The sequence below is a fragment of the Canis lupus genome, chromosome 6 (genome assembly GCF_048164855.1).
Source record: "Canis lupus baileyi chromosome 6, mCanLup2.hap1, whole genome shotgun sequence".
In the NCBI taxonomy this organism is placed as follows: Eukaryota; Metazoa; Chordata; class Mammalia; order Carnivora; family Canidae; genus Canis; species Canis lupus.
Window position 1 is genome coordinate 10,117,708 of NC_132843.1, and position 7,791 is coordinate 10,125,498.

The following is a 7,791-nucleotide window of genomic DNA, read 5'->3' on the forward strand; positions in this document are numbered from 1 at the left end:
CTCTCCGTCTGCAGGGCCTGGATGCTCCGGGGCGGGGCCGCTGATCTGCTCAGCTGGGGCAGGAGCGTCCTTGCTGTCCTGGGCCCTCCGGGCCTCTGCCTGTCCCGGGGGAGGCCGGATCCTGGGCTCTGTCCCGGCGCCCTGTGCTCCGGGGCCTGCGCTGGTGGATTCGCGCTCCCGGGCCGCGCAAACCCGTCCGCGGAGCCGCCGCTCGAGCCCCTCCGAGCTGCTCCTGGAACCGCGCAGGCCCCTCCGCACGGAGCCTCTTCCTCTGCCCGAGCCCCTCCGAGCTGCTCCCGCCCCGCAGCCCCCTCCGCGGAGCCGCCGCCCGAGCCCCCCCCGAGCTGCTCCGGGTCCCGCCGGGTCCCGCCGTGCGCGCTGCAGCCCTTAGGGAGCTCGGCGCACTCTCCCCGGGCGCAGGTGTCTGTTAGTGTCCCCGGAGCCCGAGGGCATCCCCGCCCTCCTGGGGTCCTGCTCCAACTCCCCGCGAGCCCCTTTCCGCCCGGGAAGGTCGGTGCAGCTCCTGCTCCTCCGGGACGGGGCTCTCCTGTCCTGGGGACACTCGCCCCGGCCTCAGCCCGGCTCCTCGCGGGGCCCCTCCCCCTTGGACGCTTTTGTTTCTTTATTTCTTTTTCCCCGTCTTCCTACCTGGATAGAAGCGCGAACTCTTCTCACTGTCGCATTCCAGGTGTTCTCTCTTTAATTCTCAGGCCGAATTCATAGATTTTCAGGATAATTTGAAGGTTTTCTAGGTAATTTGGTGGAGACAGGTGATTTGGGGACCCTACTCTTCCCGCCATCTTGCCCCTCCCTCCTTTTTCATTATTATTGTATTTGTTATCGTGATCAGGTCTTATGACTCCCTGAAAGTTTCTATAGTAGTTAGCTTTCTTTTTAGCAATCAAATATTTTTTTGATTAAAGTATGTACATTGTTTTTCAGTCATAATGCTAGAGCACACTTAATAGACTACAGGACAGTATAAACATAACTTTTATATGTACTGGGAAACCCAAACATTCATTTGACTTGCCTCAATGCCATGGGCCCTATTATTGCAATGGTCTGAAACTGAACTTGCAGTAACTGCAAGGTATACCTGTAGCTTCTGATCTTGTCTTGGTTTAGGGAAATCCTTATTGGCTCTTATTTCTGCTGGACTCCAAGGTTTAAATTCTACAGTTGCCTTCATACTTGGCTCATGGGAGGAATAGATCGAAAGAGGCAACTAGCATTTGAGGGTATTAGAATTTTAGGGGAAAGATGGAAGCTCTGGACAAGGGAAGAACAAAGAGGAGGTGCAAGAAGAGAGGTCAGAAGGAGAAGAAGAGGGACCACTCGATATAGAGAGACAACAGGACAACAGAAGGGAGAATATTCACTGGGGAAATAAGTCTAGTTTGCTCTTGTTTCAGTTTGTCGGCTGGTTCATTTGTTTTGGCCAAAGAATCTTTATTTGAACTTGTGAAATCTTACTCCCTTTCTTTCTTAAGATACCTCTCAAATGACAAATTTTGTTCAAATCAAACATTTCCCAGAGTGGAATTAAACACCCAAGTCATCCCCAATGAAGTTATGCCATTTAGAAGGATATGCACAAGAATTTATATTATAATGAGAGTACACAGAAGAGGCAGGGGTTTTTACATGTGGGGGAGAGGATTTAGACCGAGACACTCCATGAAAGTCAGCCAAGGTAGGTAGGAAGGTAATGCTTGTAATGCTTGTTCACCTCCAGTTTCACAGCCCGAACCTAATGATGACTGCCTCTGAGTACAGACCTGACAATTGGTACCCATCCTACCCCACCATCCTGCCCCACTCCACCTACAGAAGGAAAACCAGAGAGAAAATAAGTAAGCCAATCAGAAAAGCAAATGAGAATCAATAATAAAACCTCATTCCAAACTGAGGATAAAGAGCCAAGGATCTCGCAGCAAAGGGATTGGAGTTGGGACCTGGTACTGACTTACTACGTTGGCAAGACTTCCACAAGCTGTCAGTAGCAAATGACAAGGAGATTCTGTGGGCACCTCGCCTGGTCAAACACTGGGGTTTGCAGCAGAGAACAGAGCATACTGTTTTGGTGACACCTTCAGGAAACTATGGAAATATGCAAAGACAATCTCTACCAGAACAAATGTAGGGCTTGCTGTAGAAAGAAAGTTGGCCACTGTCCCTTATGTTTGGCAGAGACGCAAAGGCAGGCAGAAGAGTGGGAGAGCTTTATAATGAGGGATAAAAGGAAGGCTCATGTATGCTCTTGTTGGGGGTACTGACCAGGGAAGCTGGAGGTGGGCATACTAGAGCCTCTTCTGAGATTGGTTTGGGATGTATATTTGCCTTTCTCTGGTTGCTTCCAAGTGGAAGCAAGGGCACATCATAGGGAAGCCAGCTGTCTGATAAATTCTAATTGTCGGGGCCTATCGCTACAGAGGGTACGGGTCAGAGTTCTGTTGTTATACATGGTCTGGCCATGGTCTCTTTGTACATTTAGTTTCTTATCATTATATTCAGAACTCTAATATATCTGTTATTTTTCTTATGCTACTGAGGTGCATTTTCAGTGTCATGATTAAATAGAGGACCACACGATGAACTTATTTGCCTCACATAGCTAACAAATTAGGTGAAATATTTTAGCTAAAAGTTTGCTTATTTAAAAAATTAATATAGTAAAATAAACCTAAACAAATAGTCAGAAAATAACAATCTCAAAAAAACGGTCTTAAAAGAAAATCCACTTTTATCTCCCTAACCTATCCTAGGACTTCTCAATGTCACTGCCATTTCTCCTCGAGGCTGTTTTAGAATGAATAAATGTTTTCTTGTTTGTTTTGCTGTTGTTGTTGTTGCTGCTGCTGCTGTTTTTTTAACCTGATGTGAACTAAACCTCTTTTACAGAGAGGAGGGTGACCTAGTTTAGACTTTTGCACCCCTGACAAGTGTTGTGCTGTGTCACTGAGAAACAAGGAAACCTAGAAGGCTCAACCTAGAAGAAACCTTTGGAATATTCACTACTTCCCAGCAGCCAGTAAATGGAATTTTTACACTGTACGAGATCTCAGCACCCTCAATATTCTGGCTGACAGTGTGTAGCCTCTTAAGCTCAGTGCCAAAAGAAGCCTGCCTACCAGAGTGGCAATGCACTGAGGAACATGCTGAACTACTTTAGCTGTTACTTCCAGCAATGTCTGCCCTCCTTCCTCCACCTCTTGCCGGGAGTCTTTCACACACACCTCCTCCAACACCTCCATTTTCATGCAAATTTCTTGAGGGTAATGCAAATCAAGATTTTTTTTTTCTCCTAGAGCTTGACAAAGAAAAAGATAGTTCACCTTATCTGGCTCAGATCCTACGATGAGTGACTAGTTTTAGATTTAGATTGTGTGACTGATTTATTCAGAATCCATTTTGTCTTTAAAATTTTTTTCACATGTGAAAGCATGAAACAGGCACATTATTAGTTTTTTAATCAGTTGAATTTTAGATATGACTTGGAAAGACATTTCTTACCAAAGAAATTTGGAAGATTGAAGCCCAAAAGGAGCAATTTGGTGTTCATATCATTTTCACATATGAATATACACCTTCAAAAATCTCTAACTCCATTAGATTAGAAGTGCAGTCAGCTCTTTAACGATGGGAGACATACCAAAGGTGCATAAGGTGATTATGGTCAGATACATGGTCCAGGACCTCTATGTCTTATGCACATGGCACATAGCTTCTAATGATCTGGATGCATGTGTTAAATGAAAAGTTTCATCATCACAAATTATTCACTATACAATGGTTACAGAAGAAAAAAGATCAGTGTAATAAAAAAGTTTAAAACTCCCACTTAATTTATTCATGACATAACATGATCTTGGTATTGGCTTTAAAATACCGCAGTGAAGAAAATGAAGGAAGAGATGAGCAAAATGTTGATGATTGTTTAATTGAGTAATAAATGTTAATCATATGATTTTTTTTACTTTTGTTTATGTTTAAAATTTTTCACAATAAAGGTTAAGAAAACACCTCCCATATTGGAAAGGGGGAGTATAGAAACAACAAACAGGGCCACTGGTCCATCTGGTTGCATGAAATTAGCAAGGACTTCCTGCCCTGCAAAGGATGGAAACCCCATCTTTTGACAAAGTTTCTGGCTCTTTTTGTTTCTAAAATCAGGTGGGATCTCTCTTGCTCATGACACTGTTTGGTTACCTGAGATGAGTAATCCAGAAAAAGTTTTGGTGTTTGCATATTTGGTGACTTATTTTCTGTTGACATGAGTTCAGAGTCTAGGCATTGCTTTAGGGACTTAGCAAATACGTAGCATTGGTGGCCAACCTTGTGGTCTCTTGGGCAATGTGGTTCTATTAGAAATTAAGTAGACTTTGATCTCCTTCTACTTTTGCACTCCATGGACTAATAACAAGGTGAGATACCTTGTTGGGTGGTTCATTGTCTTTGAGTCTAGAACCCAACCCAGGAAGAGTTCATTGACTTCTCTCTCAAACCCTGTCTTGGCAAGTTCAAAGAATAGCCTGGAGTGAGAAGGCATAACTAATCTGCTTCTTGTCCCAGCACATATTAATATTTCCCTAGTTGTTCCAAAATGTCTTTTATAGTTGTCCTCTCCTCCCAATATGAAAGGATAAGTTTTCTTTGTTGACTAAGTTTTGCTATGCAAATGATGTCATCTGAACCATGCAACAGCATGGGTAGGATGTGACATAGTTGATTTAGATTCTTGTGCAGGCTCCTGGTCTTATTGTGGCCTGATAATAAGTGGTTATGCAGACCAGCAGCAGTCTGTGACCCATGCTTTCTGGAGTCTATTGTATAGACCTTCTCCAGTTTAGATTTGGCTAATCCTTTTCACTTGGTACTTTTTAACTTCTTTCTCTTTGTATAAACTACAAATTGAATGGAAGCCAGCACTCTCCTGTACAAGTATAACATGAGCCCCAAATGAGAGCCATATTTATGATGTTAAATTTTTTAGTGGCCACATGAAATATATAAAAGGAAGAGGTGGAATTAATGTTAATAATATATTTTATATTTAACTTAATTAATAGAACCAAAATATAATCATTTTAACATGTAATTGATATAATTATTATTGAGCAATTTTACTTTTTGTTTTTATTCTAAGTCTTTGAAATCTGGTATATAATTTATGCTTATACCACATCTCACTTTGAACTAGTCACATTTGAGGTACATAGGTATAAGATCTTGGTTGCATTCAGAATGAACATTTTCAGAAACAATTATTCACAGCTGATGCTGGGTGTCTCACATCACATCATATTAGATGGCATATAATGTCAGCTTACCCCACCATCTAGGTTAATGGGAGATATTGTTTTCTTATCAAAGAACTGCTTTTTGTCTAATGAACTTTTTAAGTAAGATGGAATTCCATGTGCCAACTAGAAATACAGTGATGGAAAACATTTTAGTTGGTCATAACAGACCAGTGGGGAAAGAGCAAAATTCAAAGAGGACTCATAGATGACAGAGATTCCTCTACAGACACTAGTAAATTTGAGAAATTTTATTTGTTTTTTTTAATAATTGATTTATTACTTTGAGAGAGACAGCAAGTAGAAAGAGTAGCAGAGAGAGAGAGAGAGAGAGAGAGAGAAGCAGACTCCCTACTGAGTGGGAAGCCTGATGTGGGGTTTGATCCCACGACTCTGAGATTATGACCTGAGCCAAAATCAGGAGATGGATGCTTAACCTACTGGATGTTCATGCCCTTGGGTAGGATATGCCAGACTTCAGGAACAGGGCTTCTGACCAGCTGTCTTTCCTCAGCAAAAGAGGGAGGGAGACCAAGAGAAGGCAACTCCAGGAGAAGGAGGACCTGTGTACAGGTAGGGCACTAGCTTCCAGTCTCATTTCTCCTCGTGCTCCAGAGAACAGGCCATATTTGATGGTCTGAAAAAAGGACTCAATAAATTTCCCTTAAAAATTAATGTATTTATTGGGTTAAAGAGGCCCACTCCTCCAATGAATTCAGTATTCAAAATTTATTATTCTTTCGGCTGGTCAAGCTCTCTGAGCTCTGAGGGCTGCTGAGAATTTTAGTGAGAACATCAGAAGTAAAAAGTGCAGAGCTGCCACCTGTTTTGGTTGAGTCCTCTATCCAGAAAGTGGGAATTGAAGCAATCGTGTTCAAACATTTTAAATTATTTGGCTACAATTAAATACCTAATCATAAAATATCGTTTTGCCTACTTTCCAGTGTTTTGAGGATAGTGTCACTACAATGACATAAATCACCACCAAAGGGATGAGGAAATGAAATCTGTACTTGGAGGAGTGTGCGATTCTGGTTTGCAGCTTCTGCTCAAAGCCTTACAGTGCCCTCACTGAAGATCATTTCTCCTTTTTCCCAGCATAGAGCAGAATCTGCTGCTAACACAAATAAAAATCTGCTGGAACCCAAAAAACAGATTGGGTTTTAATAATCCTGTATCATAAATGAGCTTATCACTGTGTGAACATTGCTCTGAGCACTTTGGTACACCATTTATATATCTCCTAAATTAGCTTAGTGCTTGCCTTCTGGGGGCTAAAATGCTTCATGTGTATAACCTGGATTTCTATTATAAAACAGAGGGAACACAGTTGTCCCAGAATAGGAAAGGGACAAAGCTCTTAACTCCTTCTTTCTGTTTTGGTTAATATTGTGTAGCTGCCAGAGAGGCAGTGCAGTACAGTGAAGAGAGCAGTGGCTTTGATTCTAAAGGTCCAGCTAGCTGACTCTCTTAACACAGCCCGTGCAGATGTGTAGATGTGCAGGTGGACTGAGATGGAACATAGATACGCTTCTATGAATGATAGCTTCACCTTCTGTAACACAAGGGCAAGAATACCTTTTTGTGTAGAGATGTGAGAGGAAACAAATGAAATAGTTGCCATTTTTTCCCTGGACTCAGTACCCTTCCAGGGCACCTGCTCTACAATACTCGTTTGAGGCCAGTCTATTAGCCTGATTTCTCAATGCCCACACCCAGACACACTGGAGAGGACTCGAGAGCCCACATTTTGGTACTTCTGTTAGCTCATACATTCACACTCCCCAACCAAGGCTCAGTTCCCTGGACTGCCTGGCAATTCTTCTGTTTCCTAATCAGTTCTTTTCTTTCTCTGTTGATGCTATTTTTTTTAATCGAATTTTTCTTCAAACCCACTAGGCTAGGATTTAATCTTATTCTCAGCAAATGACTTTGACTCTTAGTGAACTGAGAGGACAAAATAGGCAGAGAACAGTATAATGGGAATTCTCACAACTTCCTATAGCTCTGAGCTTAACTTTTTCAGCATTCCTGTTTTCCCCCTTCTTTGTTCTCACTGTGATGCACTTGCTTTGGCAGCACATGTACTAAAACTGGGATGCTACAGGGAAGATTAGCATGGCCTCCGTGCAAGGATGACATGCAAATTTGTTCTCACTGTGGCACGATGAGGCCCCTGCCCCCCTTCGAGGCTTATCTTCCCCCCACCCTTTTTTTTTCTGCTGGATCTCATCCAGTTTTGCCTTCTTAGAATCTAGTCTATTAACCATCCACTTTCTTCATGCTATATTATTATTTCCCTCTTTAAAGGAATCTTTGGCATGACACCTAATTACATTCAGTATTTCCGTCTTAACAAAAGAAACCCTTCCTGGATGTGGGACCTAGGTTGACATAGCTAGCAGCCTCGGTTCTTCCTTTCCCTTTACCACCAAGCTTCTCAGAAGAACCCTGCTTCCTGCTTCACTTTTATTCATTCTTCAAACCA

General features: G+C 42.5%; 1 pseudogene; it reads left to right on the plus strand.

Annotated features, from left to right (window-relative positions):
- Nucleotides 1-7,370: 7,370 nt before the first annotated feature.
- On the plus strand, nt 7,371-7,454 carry LOC140636107 (U6 spliceosomal RNA; annotated as a pseudogene).
- The last annotated feature ends 337 nt before the right edge of the window (nt 7,455-7,791 follow it).